Here is a 16716-nt window from a genome sequence, read left to right as displayed (position 1 = left end):
TGAAACAATTATCTCTAAAGTGAGTTTAATTTGATTTAAGCCAATTTATTCAACATTTAGAAAAAACCTGAAGGTAAATGTTGTTTCAGGTGATATCTAATCAGCACAATGCAGCTTAGCAGCATTTTTAAGTGGAAGCCTGTGTTATGTTAAAACCAGGTGTTATCTTATCAGTACAAAGGTAAGGAATTACGAAAAACTTGTTGAAGTGTGAAGATTTTTCTTACAAAATCATTGTCTTATTGAATCACCAAAGTGTAAGCTGGAAAGATGATTTTGATAAATTACTTTTTAGAACACCTGATTTGCTCTTCTGGAGTCAATGTAGTTTGTTTTTCTCAATAACCATAGAAGTAATAGGGTAAAGTAAAGACATTATGTGGATTTTTTGCTACAGCACTTCTGTCAAAATACGAATTAAATGAGTTAAGATGATAATGGATTTTCTACTATAAGCAAAGACCAAAAAAGTCAAAATAGCAATCCCAATTTTAGATTTGATAAATGAAAATAGCACATAGCAGAGGATGGTTTAGATCCATCGACATCTGTGTTATGGGCCCAGCACGCTTCCACTGCACCACTCTGCTGCTCATGGAAGTGCTTAGAACTCAAGAAGGGTTGATTCATGACAAGAACATGGCAATGTGTTCCTTTTAATTAACGAAAAATCCTAAAATAACTGTCCAGATTAGAGACTTTATAAACTTTGGCAAGGAAACTTTCCAGATCAATGTTTCTTAGCTGTTGTTTGTTTCTGTCTCATATAGGGTTTCTGTGGCGCAATTGGTTAGCGCGTTTGGCTGTTAACTGGAATGTTGGTGGTTCAATCCCACCCAGGGACGAGAATCTTCTTTTAATCAAGTTTAGGGGATTTTTAGGTAGAGAAGTCAACATGTCAAACTACCTATTTTAAGGAAGGGTTCAAGACTTTCTCTGAAACAATTATCTCTAAAGTGAGTTTAATTTGATTTAAGCCAATTTATTCAACATTTAGAAAATACCTGAAGGTAAATGTTGTTTCAGGTGATATCTAATCAGCACAATGCAGCTTAGCAGCATTTTTAAGTGGAAGCCTGTGTTATATTAAAACCAGGTGTTATCTTATCAGTACAAAGGTAAGGAATTACGAAAAACTTGTTGAAGTGTGAAGATTTTTCTTACAAAATCATTGTCTTATTGAATCACCAAAGTGTAAGCTGGAAAGATGATTTTGATAAATTACTTGTTAGAACACCTGATTTGCTCTTCTGGAGTCAATGTAGTTTGTTTTTCTCAATAACCATAGAAGTAATAGGGTAAAGTAAAGACATTATGTGGATTTTTTGCTACAGCACTTCTGTCAAAATACGATTAAAATGAGTTAAGATGATAATGGATTTTCTACTATAAGCAAAGACCACAAAAGTCAAAATAGAAATCCCAATTTTAGATTTGAAAAATGAAAATAGCACATAGCAGAGGATGGTTTCGATCCATCGACCTCTGTGTTATGGGCCCAGCACGCTTCCACTGTGCCACTCTGATGCTCATAGAAGTGCTTAGAACTCAAGAAGGGTTGATTCATCACAAGAACATGGCAATGTGTTCCTTTTATTTAACGAAAAATCCTAAAATAACTGTCCAGATTAGAGACTTTATAAACTTTGGCAAGGAAACTTTCCAGATCAATGTTTCTTAGCTGTTGTTTGTTTATGTCTCATATAGGGTCTCTGTGGCGCAATTGGTTAGCACGTTTGGCTGTTAATTGGAATATTGGTGGTTCAATCCCACCCAGGGACGAGAATCTTCTATTAGTCAAATTTTGGGGATTTTTAGGTAGAGAAGTCAACATGTCAAACTACCTATTTTATGGTAGGGTTCAAGACTTTCTCTGAAACAATTATCTCTAAAGTGAGTTTAATTTGATTTAAGCCAATTTATTCAACATTTAGAAAATACCTGAAGGTTAATGTTGTTCCTGGTTATATCTAATCAGCAGAATGCAACCTAGCAGCATTTTTAAGTGGAAGCCTGTGTTATGTTAAAACCAGGTGTTATCTTATCAGTACAAAGGTAAGGAATTAAGAAAAACTTTTTGAAGTGTGAAGAATTTTCTTACAAAATCATTGTCTTATTGCATCACCAAAGTGTAAGCTGGAAAGATGATTTTGATAAATTACTTGTTAGAACACCTGATTTGCTCTTCTGGAGTCAATGTAGTTTGTTTTTCTCAATAACCATAGAAGTAATAGGGTAAAGTAAAGACATTATGTGGATTTTTTGCTACAGCACTTCTGTCAAAATACGAATTAAATGAGTTAAGATGATAATGGATTTTCTACTATAAGCAAAGACCAAAAAAGTCAAAATAGCAATCCCAATTTTAGATTTGATAAATGAAAATAGCACATACCAAAGGATGGTTTCGATCCATCCATCTCTGGGTTATGGGCACAGCACGCTTCCGCTACGCCACACTGCTGCTCATGGAAGAGCTTAGAACTCAAGAAGGGTTGATTCATCACAAGAACATGGCAATGTGTTCCTTTTAATTAACGAAAAATCCTAAAATAACTGTCCAGATTAGAGACTTTATAAACTTTGGCAAGGAAACTTTCCAGATCAATGTTTCTTAGCTGTTGTTTGTTTAAGTCTCATATATGTTCTCTGTGGCGCAATTGGTTAGCACGTTCGGCTGTTAATTGGAATATTGGTGGTTCAATCCCACCCAGGGACGAGAATCTTCTATTAGTCAAATTTTGGGGATTTTTAGGTAGAGAAGTCAACATGTCAAACTACCTATTTTATGGTAGGGTTCAAGACTTTATCTGAAACAATTATCTCTAAAGTGAGTTTAATTTGATTTAAGCCAATTTATTCAACATTTAGAAAATACCTGAAGGTTAATGTTCCTGGTGATATCTTATCAGCACAATGCAACCTAGCTGCATTTTTAAGTGGAATCCTGTGTTATGTTAAAACCAGGTGTTATCTTATCAGTACAAAGGTAAGGAATTAAGAAAAACTTTTTGAAGTGTGAAGATTTTTCTTACAAAATCATTGTCTTATTGCATCACCAAAGTGTAAGCTGGAAAGATGATTTTGATAAATTACTTGTTAGAACACCTGATTTGCTCTCCTGGAGTCAATGTAGTTTGTTTTTCTCAATAACCATAGAAGTAATAGGGTAAAGTAAAGACATTATGTGGATTTTTCGCTACAGCACTTCTGTCAAAATACGATTAAAATGAGTTAAGATGATAATGGATTTTCAACTATAAGCAAAGACCAAAAAAGTCAAAATACCAATCCCAAATTTAGATTTGATAACTGAAAATAGCACATAGCAGAGGATGGTTTCGATCCATCGACCTCTGGGTTATGGGCCCAGCACGCTTCCGCTTGACCACTCTGCTGCTCATGGAAGTGCTTAGAACTCCAGAAGGGTTGAATCATCACAAGAACATGGCAATGTGTTCCTTTTAATTAGCGAAAAATCCTAAAATAACTGTCCAGATTAGAGACTTTATAAACTTTGGCAAGGAAACTTTCCAGATCAATGATTCTTAGCTGTTTTTAGTTTATGTCTCACATAGGGTCTCTGTGGCGCAATTGGTTAGCGCGTTCGGCTGTTAACCGGAAGGTTGGTGGTTCAATCCCACCCAGGGATGAGAATCTTCTATTAGTCAAATTTTGGGGAATTTAGGTAGAGAAGTCAACATGTCTAACTACCTATTTTATGGTAGGGTTCAAGTCTTTCTCTGAAACAATTATCTCTAAAGTGCGTTTAATTTGATTTAAGACAATTTATTCAACATTTAGAAAATACCTGAAGGTTAAGGTTGTTCCAAGTGATATCTAATCAGCACAATGCAAACTAGCAGCATTTTTAAGTGGAAGCCTGTGTTATGTTAAAACCAGGTGTTATCTTATCAGTACAAAGGTAAGGAATTAAGAAAAACTTTTTGAAGTGTGAAGATTTTTCTTACAAAATCATTGTCTTATTGCATCACCAAAGTGTAAGCTGGAAAGATGATTTTGATAAATTACTTGTTAGATCACCTGATTTGCTCTTCTGGAGTCAATGTAGTTTGTTTTTCTCAATAACCATAGAAGTAATAGGGTAAATTAAAGACATTATGTGGATTTTTGGCTACAGCACTTCTGTCAAAATACGATTAAAATGAGTTAAGATGATAATGGATTTTCTACTATAAGCAAAGACCAAAAAAGTCAAAATAGCAATCCCAATTTTAGATTTGATAAATGAAAATAGCACATAGCAGAGGATGGTTTCGATCCATCTACCTCTGGGTTATGGGCCCAGCACGCTTCTGCTGCGCCACTCTGCTGCTCATGGAAGTGCTTAGAACTCAAGAAGGGTTGATTCATCACAAGAACATGGCAATGTGTTCCTTTTAATTAACCAAAAATCCTAAAATAACTGTCCAGATTAGAGACTTTATAAACTTTGGCAAGGAAACTTTCCAGATCAATGTTTCTTAGCTGTTGTTTGTTTATGTCTCATATAGGGTTTCTGTGGCGCAATTGGTTAGCGCGTTCGGCTGTTAACTGGAATGTTGGTGGTTCAATCCCACCCAGGGACGAGAATATTCTATTAATCAAGTTTTGGGGATTTTTAGGTAGAGAAGTCAACATGTCAAACTACCTATTTTAAGGAAGGGTTCAAGACTTTCTCTGAAACAATTATCTCTAAAGTGAGTTTAATTTGATTTAAGCCAATTTATTCAACATTTAGAAAATACCTGAAGGTTAATGTTGTTCCTGGTGATATCTAATCAGCAGAATGCAACCTAGCAGCATTTTAAGTGAAAGCCTGTGTTATGTTATAACCAGGTGTTAACTTATCAGTACAAAGGTAAGGAATTAAGAAAAACTTTTTGAAGTTTGAAGATTTTTCTTACAAAATCATTGTCTTATTGCATCACCAAAGTGTAAGCTGGAAAGATGATTTTGATAAATTACTTGTTAGAACACCTGATTTGCTCTTCTGGAGTCAATGTAGTTTGTTTTTCTCAATAACCATAGAAGTAATAGGGTAAAGTAAAGACATTATGTGGTTTTTTTGCTACAGCACTTCTGTCAAAATACGATTTAAATGAGTTAAGATGATAATGGATTTTCTACTATAAGCAAAGACCAAAAAAGTCAAAATAGCAATCCCAATTTTAAATTTGATAAATGAAAACAACTTATAGCAGAGTTTCGATCCATCGACCTCTGGGTTATGGGCCCAGCACGCTTCCGCTGCGCCACTCTGCTGCTCATGGAAGTTCTTAGAACTCAAGAAGGGTTGATTCATCTCAAGAACATGGCAATGTGTTCCTTTTAATTAACGAAAAATCCTAAAATAACTGTCCAGATTAGAGACTTTATAAACTTTGGCAAGGAAACTTTCCAGATCAATCTTTCTTAGGTGTTGTTTGTTTATGTATCACATAGTGTCTCTGTGGCGCAATTGATTAGCGCGTTCGGCTGTTAACCGGAAGGTTGGTGGTTCAATCCCACCCAGGGACGAGAATCTTCTATTAGTCAAATTTTGGGGAATTTTAGGTAGAGAAGTCAACATGTCAAACTACCTATTTTATGGTAGGGTTCAAGACTTTCTCTGAAACAGTTATCTCTAAAGTGAGTTTAATTTGATTTAAGCCAATTTATTCAACATTTAGAAAATACCTGAAGGTTAATGTTGTTCCTGGTGATATCTAATCAGCAGAATGCAACCTAGCAACATTTTTAAGTGGAAGCCTGTGTTATGTTAAAACCAGGTGTTATCTTATCAGTACAAAGGTAAGGAATTAAGAAAAACTTTTTGAAGTGTGAAGATTTTTCTTACAAAATCATTGTCTTATTGCATCACCAAAGTGTAAGCTGGAAAGATGATTTTGATAAATTACTTGTTAGATCACCTGATTTGCTCTTCTGGAGTCAATGTAGTTTGTTTTTCTCAATAACCATAGAAGTAATAGGGTAAATTAAAGACATTATGTGGATTTTTGGCTACAGCACTTCTGTCAAAATACGATTAAAATGAGTTAAGATGATAATGGATTTTCTACTATAAGCAAAGACCAAAAAAGTCAAAATAGCACTCCCAATTTTAGATTTGATAAATGAAAATAGCACATAGCAGAGGATGGTTTCGATCCATCGACCTCTGGGTTATAGGCCCAGCACGCTTCCGCTGCACCACTCTGCTGCTCATGGAAGTGATTAGAACTCAAGAAGGGTTGATTCATCACAAGAACATGGCAATGTGTTCCTTTTAATTAACCAAAAATCCTAAAATAACTGTCCAGATTAGAGACTTTATAAACTTTGGCAAGGAAACTTTCCAGATCAATGTTTCTTAGCTGTTGTTTGTTTATGTCTCATATAGGGTTTCTGTGGCGCAATTGGTTAGCGCGTTCGGCTGTTAACTGGAATGTTGGTGGTTCAATCCCACCCAGGGACGAGAATATTCTATTAATCAAGTTTTGGGGATTTTTAGGTAGAGAAGTCAACATGTCAAACTACCTATTTTAAGGAAGGGTTCAAGACTTTCTCTGAAACAATTATCTCTAAAGTGAGTTTAATTTGATTTAAGCCAATTTATTCAACATTTAGAAAATACCTGAAGGTTAATGTTGTTCCTGGTGATATCTAATCAGCAGAATGCAACCTAGCAGCATTTTAAGTGAAAGCCTGTGTTATGTTATAACCAGGTGTTATCTTATCAGTACAAAGGTAAGGAATTAAGAAAAACTTTTTGAAGTTTGAAGATTTTTCTTACAAAATCATTGTCTTATTGCATCACCAAAGTGTAAGCTGGAAAGATGATTTTGATAAATTACTTGTTAGAACACCTGATTTGCTCTTCTGGAGTCAATGTAGTTTGTTTTTCTCAATAACCATAGAAGTAATAGGGTAAAGTAAAGACATTATGTGGGTTTTTTGCTACAGCACTTCTGTCAAAATACGATTTAAATGAGTTAAGATGATAATGGATTTTCTACTATAAGCAAAGACCAAAAAAGTCAAAATAGCAATCCCAATTTTAGATTTGATAAATGAAAACAGCACATAGCAGAGTTTCGATCCATCGACCTCTGGGTTATGGGCCCAGCATGCTTCCGCTGCGCCACTCTGCTGCTCATGGAAGTTCTTAGAACTCAAGAAGGGTTGATTCATCTCAAGAACATGGCAATGTGTTCCTTTTAATTAACGAAAAATCCTAAAATAACTGTCCAGATTAGAGACTTTATAAACTTTGGCAAGGAAACTTTCCAGATCAATCTTTCTTAGGTGTTGTTTGTTTATGTATCACATAGTGTCTCTGTGGCACAATTGATTAGCGCGTTCGGCTGTTAACCGGAAGGTTGGTGGTTCAATCCCACCCAGGGACGAGAATCTTCTATTAGTCAAATTTTGGGGAATTTTAGGTAGAGAAGTCAACATGTCAAACTACCTATTTTATGGTAGGGTTCAAGACTTTCTCTGAAACAGTTATCTCTAAAGTGAGTTTAATTTGATTTAAGCCAATTTATTCAACATTTAGAAAATACCTGAAGGTTAATGTTGTTCCTGGTGATATCTAATCAGCAGAATGCAACCTAGCAACATTTTTAAGTGGAAGCCTGTGTTATGTTAAAACCAGGTGTTATCTTATCAGTACAAAGGTAAGGAATTAAGAAAAACTTTTTGAAGTGTGAAGATTTTTCTTACAAAATCATTGTCTTATTGCATCACCAAAGTGTAAGCTGGAAAAATGATTTTGATAAATTACTTGTTAGATCACCTGATTTGCTCTTCTGGAGTCAATGTAGTTTGTTTTTCTCAATAACCATAGAAGTAGTAGGGTAAAGTAAAGACATTATGTGGATTTTTTGCTACAGCACTTCTGTCAAAATACGAATTAAATGAGTTAAGATGATAATGGATTTTCTACTATAAGCAAAGACCAAAAAAGTCAAAATAGCAATCCCAATTTTAGATTTGATAAATGAAAATAGCACATAGCAGAGGATGGTTTCGATCCATCGACCTCTGGGTTATAGGCCCAGCACGCTTCCGCTGCACCACTCTGCTGCTCATGGAAGTGATTAGAACTCAAGAAGGGTTGATTCATCACAAGAACATGGCAATGTGTTCCTTTTAATTAACGAAAAATCCTAAAATAACTGTCCAGATTAGAGACTTTATAAACTTTGGCAAGGAAACTTTCCAGATCAATGTTTCTTAGCTGTTGTTTGTTTATGTCTCATATAGGGTTTCTGTGGCGCAATTGGTTAGCGCGTTCGGTTGTTAACTGGAATGTTGGTGGTTCAATCCCACCCAGGGACGAGAATATTCTATTAATCAAGTTTTGGGGATTTTTAGGTAGAGAAGTCAACATGTCAAACTACCTATTTTAAGGAAGGGTTCAAGACTTTCTCTGAAACAATTATCTCTAAAGTGAGTTTAATTTGATTTAAGCCAATTTATTCAACATTTAGAAAATACCTGAAGGTTAATGTTGTTCCTGGTGATATCTAATCAGCAGAATGCAACCTAGCAGCATTTTAAGTGAAAGCCTGTGTTATGTTATAACCAGGTGTTATCTTATCAGTACAAAGGTAAGGAATTAAGAAAAACTTTTTGAAGTTTGAAGATTTTTCTTACAAAATCATTGTCTTATTGCATCACCAAAGTGTAAGCTGGAAAGATGATTTTGATAAATTACTTGTTAGAACACCTGATTTGCTCTTCTGGAGTCAATGTAGTTTGTTTTTCTCAATAACCATAGAAGTAATAGGGTAAAGTAAAGACATTATGTGGGTTTTTTGCTACAGCACTTCTGTCAAAATACGATTTAAATGAGTTAAGATGATAATGGATTTTCTACTATAAGCAAAGACCAAAAAAGTCAAAATAGCAATCCCAATTTTAGATTTGATAAATGAAAACAGCACATAGCAGAGTTTCGATCCATCGACCTCTGGGTTATGGGCCCAGCATGCTTCCGCTGCGCCACTCTGCTGCTCATGGAAGTTCTTAGAACTCAAGAAGGGTTGATTCATCTCAAGAACATGGCAATGTGTTCCTTTTAATTAACGAAAAATCCTAAAATAACTGTCCAGATTAGAGACTTTATAAACTTTGGCAAGGAAACTTTCCAGATCAATCTTTCTTAGGTGTTGTTTGTTTATGTATCACATAGTGTCTCTGTGGCACAATTGATTAGCGCGTTCGGCTGTTAACCGGAAGGTTGGTGGTTCAATCCCACCCAGGGACGAGAATCTTCTATTAGTCAAATTTTGGGGAATTTTAGGTAGAGAAGTCAACATGTCAAACTACCTATTTTATGGTAGGGTTCAAGACTTTCTCTGAAACAGTTATCTCTAAAGTGAGTTTAATTTGATTTAAGCCAATTTATTCAACATTTAGAAAATACCTGAAGGTTAATGTTGTTCCTGGTGATATCTAATCAGCAGAATGCAACCTAGCAACATTTTTAAGTGGAAGCCTGTGTTATATTAAAACCAGGTGTTATCTTATCAGTACAAAGGTAAGGAATTAAGAAAAACTTTTTGAAGTGTGAAGATTTTTCTTACAAAATCATTGTCTTATTGCATCACCAAAGTGTAAGCTGGAAAAATGATTTTGATAAATTACTTGTTAGATCACCTGATTTGCTCTTCTGGAGTCAATGTAGTTTGTTTTTCTCAATAACCATAGAAGTAGTAGGGTAAAGTAAAGACATTATGTGGATTTTTTGCTACAGCACTTCTGTCAAAATACGAATTAAATGAGTTAAGATGATAATGGATTTTCTACTATACGCAAAGACCAAAAAAGTCAAAATAGCAATCCCAATTTTAGATTTGATAAATGAAAATAGCACATAGCAGAGGATGGTTTCGATACATCGACCTCTGGGTTATGGGCCCAGCACGCTTCCGCTGCGCCACTCTGCTGCTTATGGAAGTGCTTAGAACTCAAGAAGGGTTGATTCATCACAAGAACATGGCAATTTGTTCCTTTTAATTAACGAAAAATCCTAAAATAACTGTCCAGATTAGAGACTTTATAAACTTTGGCATGGAAACTTTCCAGATCAATGTTTCTTAGCTGTTGTTTGTTTATGTCTCATATAGGGTTTCTGTGGCGCAATTGGTTAGCGCGTTCGGCTGTTAACTGGAATGTTGGTGGTTCAATCCCACCCAGGGACGAGAATATTCTATTAATCAAGTTTTGGGGATTTTTAGGTAGAGAAGTCAACATGTCAAACTACCTATTTTAAGGAAGGGTTCAAGACTTTCTCTGAAACAATTATCTCTAAAGTGAGTTTAATTTGATTTAAGCCAATTTATTCAACATTTAGAAAATACCTGAAGGTTAATGTTGTTCCTGGTGATATCTAATCAGCAGAATGCAACCTAGCAGCATTTTTAAGTGAAAGCCTTTGTTATGTTATAACCAGGTGTTATCTTATCAGTACAAAGGTAAGGAATTAAGAAAAACTTTTTGAAGTGTGAAGATTTTTCTTACAAAATCATTGTCTTATTGCATCACCAAAGTGTAAGCTGGAAAGATGATTTTGATAAAGTACTTGTTAGATCACCTGATTTGCTCTTCTGGAGTCAATGTAGTTTGTTTTTCTCAATAACCATAGAAGTAATAGGGTAAATAAAAGACATTATGTGGATTTTTGGCTACAGCACTTCTGTCAAAATACGATTAAAATGAGTTAAGATGATAATGGATTTTCTACTATAAGCAAAGACCAAAAAAGTCAAAATAGAAATCCCAATTTTAGATTTGATAAATGAAAATAGCACATAGCAGAGGATGGTTTCGATCCATCTACCTCTGGGTTATGGGCCCAGCACGCTTCTGCTGCGCCACTCTGCTGCTCATGGAAGTGCTTAGAACTCAAGAAGGGTTGATTCATCACAAGAACATGGCAATGTGTTCCTTTTAATTAACCAAAAATCCTAAAATAACTGTCCAGATTAGAGACTTTATAAACTTTGGCAAGGAAACTTTCCAGATCAATGTTTCTTAGCTGTTGTTTGTTTATGTCTCATATAGGGTTTCTGTGGCGCAATTGGTTAGCGCGTTCGGCTGTTAACTGGAATGTTGGTGGTTCAATCCCACCCAGGGACGAGAATATTCTATTAATCAAGTTTTGGGGATTTTTAGGTAGAGAAGTCAACATGTCAAACTACCTATTTTAAGGAAGGGTTCAAGACTTTCTCTGAAACAATTATCTCTAAAGTGAGTTTAATTTGATTTAAGCCAATTTATTCAACATTTAGAAAATACCTGAAGGTTAATGTTGTTCCTGGTGATATCTAATCAGCAGAATGCAACCTAGCAGCATTTTAAGTGAAAGCCTGTGTTATGTTATAACCAGGTGTTATCTTATCAGTACAAAGGTAAGGAATTAAGAAAAACTTTTTGAAGTTTGAAGATTTTTCTTACAAAATCATTGTCTTATTGCATCACCAAAGTGTAAGCTGGAAAGATGATTTTGATAAATTACTTGTTAGAACACCTGATTTGCTCTTCTGGAGTCAATGTAGTTTGTTTTTCTCAATAACCATAGAAGTAATAGGGTAAAGTAAAGACATTATGTGGGTTTTTTGCTACAGCACTTCTGTCAAAATACGATTTAAATGAGTTAAGATGATAATGGATTTTCTACTATAAGCAAAGACCAAAAAAGTCAAAATAGCAATCCCAATTTTAGATTTGATAAATGAAAACAGCACATAGCAGAGTTTCGATCCATCGACCTCTGGGTTATGGGCCCAGCACGCTTCCGCTGCACCACTCTGCTGCTCATGGAAGTTCTTGGAACTCAAGAAGGGTTGATTCATCTCAAGAACATGGCAATGTGTTTCTTTTAATTAACGAAAAATCCTAAAATAACTGTCCAGATTAGAGACTTTATAAACTTTGGCAAGGAAACTTTCCAGATCAATCTTTCTTAGGTGTTGTTTGTTTATGTATCACATAGTGTCTCTGTGGCGCAATTGATTAGCGCGTTCGGCTGTTAACCGGAAGGTTGGTGGTTCAATCCCACCCAGGGACGAGAATCTTCTATTAGTCAAATTTTGGGGAATTTTAGGTAGAGAAGTCAACATGTCAAACTACCTATTTTATGGTAGGGTTCAAGACTTTCTCTGAAACAGTTATCTCTAAAGTGAGTTTAATTTGATTTAAGCCAATTTATTCAACATTTAGAAAATACCTGAAGGTTAATGTTGTTCCTGGTGATATCTAATCAGCAGAATGCAACCTAGCAACATTTTTAAGTGGAAGCCTGTGTTATGTTAAAACCAGGTGTTATCTTATCAGTACAAAGGTAAGTAATTAAGAAAAACTTTTTGAAGTGTGAAGATTTTTCTTACAAAATCATTGTCTTATTGCATCACCAAAGTGTAAGCTGGAAAGATGATTTTGATAAATTACTTGTTAGATCACCTGATTTGCTCTTCTGGAGTCAATGTAGTTTGTTTTTCTCAATAACCATAGAAGTAATAGGGTAAAGTAAAGACATTAAGTGGATTTTTTGCTACAGCACTTCTGTCAAAATACGATTAAAATGAGTTAAGATGATAATGGATTTTCTACTATAAGCAAAGACCAAAAAAGTCAAAATAGCAATCCCAATTTTAGATTTGATAAATGAAAATAGCACATAGCAGAGGATGGTTTCGATCCATCGACCTCTGGGTTATGGGCCCAGCACGCTTCCGCTGCGCCACTCTGCTGCTCATGGAAGTGCTTAGAACTCAAGAAGGGTTGATTCATCACAAGAACATAGCAATGTGTTCCTTTTAATTAACGAAAAATCCTAAAATAACTTTCCAGATTAGAGACTTTATAAACTTTGGCAAGGAAACTTTCCAGATCAATGTTTCTTAGCTGTTGTTTGTTTATGTCTCATATAGGGTTTCTGTGGCGCAATTGGTTAGCGCGTTCGGCTGTTAACTGGAATGTTGGTGGTTCAATCCCACCCAGGGACGAGAATATTCTATTAATCAAGTTTTGGGGATTTTTAGGTAGAGAAGTCAACATGTCAAACTACCTATTTTAAGGAAGGGTTCAAGACTTTCTCTGAAACAATTATCTCTAAAGTGAGTTTAATTTGATTTAAGCCAATTTATTCAACATTTAGAAAATACCTGAAGGTTAATGTTGTTCCTGGTGATATCTAATCAGCAGAATGCAACCTAGCAGCATTTTTAAGTGAAAGCCTTTGTTATGTTATAACCAGGTGTTATCTTATCAGTACAAAGGTAAGGAATTAAGAAAAACTTTTTGAAGTGTGAAGATTTTTCTTACAAAATCATTGTCTTATTGCATCACCAAAGTGTAAGCTGGAAAGATGATTTTGATAAAGTACTTGTTAGATCACCTGATTTGCTCTTCTGGAGTCAATGTAGTTTGTTTTTCTCAATAACCATAGAAGTAATAGGGTAAATAAAAGACATTATGTGGATTTTTGGCTACAGCACTTCTGTCAAAATACGATTAAAATGAGTTAAGATGATAATGGATTTTCTACTATAAGCAAAGACCAAAAAAGTCAAAATAGAAATCCCAATTTTAGATTTGATAAATGAAAATAGCACATAGCAGAGGATGGTTTCGATCCATCTACCTCTGGGTTATGGGCCCAGCACGCTTCTGCTGCGCCACTCTGCTGCTCATGGAAGTGCTTAGAACTCAAGAAGGGTTGATTCATCACAAGAACATGGCAATGTGTTCCTTTTAATTAACCAAAAATCCTAAAATAACTGTCCAGATTAGAGACTTTATAAACTTTGGCAAGGAAACTTTCCAGATCAATGTTTCTTAGCTGTTGTTTGTTTATGTCTCATATAGGGTTTCTGTGGCGCAATTGGTTAGCGCGTTCGGCTGTTAACTGGAATGTTGGTGGTTCAATCCCACCCAGGGACGAGAATATTCTATTAATCAAGTTTTGGGGATTTTTAGGTAGAGAAGTCAACATGTCAAACTACCTATTTTAAGGAAGGGTTCAAGACTTTCTCTGAAACAATTATCTCTAAAGTGAGTTTAATTTGATTTAAGCCAATTTATTCAACATTTAGAAAATACCTGAAGGTTAATGTTGTTCCTGGTGATATCTAATCAGCAGAATGCAACCTAGCAGCATTTTAAGTGAAAGCCTGTGTTATGTTATAACCAGGTGTTATCTTATCAGTACAAAGGTAAGGAATTAAGAAAAACTTTTTGAAGTTTGAAGATTTTTCTTACAAAATCATTGTCTTATTGCATCACCAAAGTGTAAGCTGGAAAGATGATTTTGATAAATTACTTGTTAGAACACCTGATTTGCTCTTCTGGAGTCAATGTAGTTTGTTTTTCTCAATAACCATAGAAGTAATAGGGTAAAGTAAAGACATTATGTGGGTTTTTTGCTACAGCACTTCTGTCAAAATACGATTTAAATGAGTTAAGATGATAATGGATTTTCTACTATAAGCAAAGACCAAAAAAGTCAAAATAGCAATCCCAATTTTAGATTTGATAAATGAAAACAGCACATAGCAGAGTTTCGATCCATCGACCTCTGGGTTATGGGCCCAGCACGCTTCCGCTGCACCACTCTGCTGCTCATGGAAGTTCTTGGAACTCAAGAAGGGTTGATTCATCTCAAGAACATGGCAATGTGTTTCTTTTAATTAACGAAAAATCCTAAAATAACTGTCCAGATTAGAGACTTTATAAACTTTGGCAAGGAAACTTTCCAGATCAATCTTTCTTAGGTGTTGTTTGTTTATGTATCACATAGTGTCTCTGTGGCGCAATTGATTAGCGCGTTCGGCTGTTAACCGGAAGGTTGGTGGTTCAATCCCACCCAGGGACGAGAATCTTCTATTAGTCAAATTTTGGGGAATTTTAGGTAGAGAAGTCAACATGTCAAACTACCTATTTTATGGTAGGGTTCAAGACTTTCTCTGAAACAGTTATCTCTAAAGTGAGTTTAATTTGATTTAAGCCAATTTATTCAACATTTAGAAAATACCTGAAGGTTAATGTTGTTCCTGGTGATATCTAATCAGCAGAATGCAACCTAGCAACATTTTTAAGTGGAAGCCTGTGTTATGTTAAAACCAGGTGTTATCTTATCAGTACAAAGGTAAGTAATTAAGAAAAACTTTTTGAAGTGTGAAGATTTTTCTTACAAAATCATTGTCTTATTGCATCACCAAAGTGTAAGCTGGAAAGATGATTTTGATAAATTACTTGTTAGATCACCTGATTTGCTCTTCTGGAGTCAATGTAGTTTGTTTTTCTCAATAACCATAGAAGTAATAGGGTAAAGTAAAGACATTAAGTGGATTTTTTGCTACAGCACTTCTGTCAAAATACGATTAAAATGAGTTAAGATGATAATGGATTTTCTACTATAAGCAAAGACCAAAAAAGTCAAAATAGCAATCCCAATTTTAGATTTGATAAATGAAAATAGCACATAGCAGAGGATGGTTTCGATCCATCGACCTCTGGGTTATGGGCCCAGCACGCTTCCGCTGCGCCACTCTGCTGCTCATGGAAGTGCTTAGAACTCAAGAAGGGTTGATTCATCACAAGAACATAGCAATGTGTTCCTTTTAATTAACGAAAAATCCTAAAATAACTTTCCAGATTAGAGACTTTATAAACTTTGGCAAGGAAACTTTCCAGATCAATGTTTCTTAGCTGTTGTTTGTTTATGTCTCATATAGGGTTTCTGTGGCGCAATTGGTTAGCGCGTTCGGCTGTTAACTGGAATGTTGGTGGTTCAATCCCACCCAGGGACGAGAATATTCTATTAATCAAGTTTTGGGGATTTTTAGGTAGAGAAGTCAACATGTCAAACTACCTATTTTAAGGAAGGGTTCAAGACTTTCTCTGAAACAATTATCTCTAAAGTGAGTTTAATTTGATTTAAGCCAATTTATTCAACATTTAGAAAATACCTGAAGGTTAATGTTGTTCCTGGTGATATCTAATCAGCAGAATGCAACCTAGCAGCATTTTTAAGTGAAAGCCTTTGTTATGTTATAACCAGGTGTTATCTTATCAGTACAAAGGTAAGGAATTAAGAAAAACTTTTTGAAGTGTGAAGATTTTTCTTACAAAATCATTGTCTTATTGCATCACCAAAGTGTAAGCTGGAAAGATGATTTTGATAAATTACTTGTTAGATCACCTGATTTGCTCTTCTGGAGTCAATGTAGTTTGTTTTTCTCAATAACCATAGAAGTAATAGGGTAAATTAAACACATTATGTGGATTTTTGGCTACAGCACTTCTGTCAAAATACGATTAAAATGAGTTAAGATGATAATGGATTTTCTACTATAAGCAAAGACCAAAAAAGTCAAAATAGAAATCCCAATTTTAGATTTGATAAATGAAAATAGCACATAGCAGAGGATGGTTTCGATCCATCTACCTCTGGGTTATGGGCCCAGCACGCTTCTGCTGCTCCACTCTGCTGCTCATGGAAGTGCTTAGAACTCAAGAAGGGTTGATTCATCACAAGAACATGGCAATGTGTTCCTTTTAATTAACCAAAAATCCTAAAATAACTGTCCAGATTAGAGACTTTATAAACTTTGGCAAGGAAACTTTCCAGATCAATGTTTCTTAGCTGTTGTTTGTTTATGTCTCATATAGGGTTTCTGTGGCGCAATTGGTTAGCGCGTTCGGCTGTTAACTGGAATGTTG

General features: G+C 35.2%; 4 non-coding genes across 4 annotated transcripts; all 4 read left to right on the top strand.

Annotated features, from left to right (window-relative positions):
- Positions 1-3579: 3579 nt before the first annotated feature.
- On the top strand, positions 3580-3653 carry TRNAN-GUU (transfer RNA asparagine (anticodon GUU)). Its single transcript has one exon. It is a non-coding gene; the product is annotated as a tRNA-Asn (tRNA).
- A 1793-nt stretch (positions 3654-5446) lies between these two features.
- Positions 5447-5520, top strand: TRNAN-GUU (transfer RNA asparagine (anticodon GUU)). The gene has a single exon. It is a non-coding gene; the product is annotated as a tRNA-Asn (tRNA).
- Positions 5521-11987: 6467 nt separating this feature from the next.
- On the top strand, positions 11988-12061 carry TRNAN-GUU (transfer RNA asparagine (anticodon GUU)). The gene has a single exon. It is a non-coding gene; the product is annotated as a tRNA-Asn (tRNA).
- Positions 12062-14792: 2731 nt separating this feature from the next.
- TRNAN-GUU (transfer RNA asparagine (anticodon GUU)) lies at positions 14793-14866 on the top strand. The gene has a single exon. It is a non-coding gene; the product is annotated as a tRNA-Asn (tRNA).
- The last annotated feature ends 1850 nt before the right edge of the window (positions 14867-16716 follow it).

The sequence above is a fragment of the Taudactylus pleione genome, unplaced genomic scaffold (genome assembly GCF_031769625.1).
Source record: "Taudactylus pleione unplaced genomic scaffold, aTauple2 ptg000134l, whole genome shotgun sequence".
Lineage (NCBI taxonomy): Eukaryota > Metazoa > Chordata > Amphibia > Anura > Myobatrachidae > Taudactylus > Taudactylus pleione.
The sequence above is the reverse complement of the archived record's forward strand: the minus strand, read 5'-3'. Positions and strand labels throughout refer to the sequence as shown.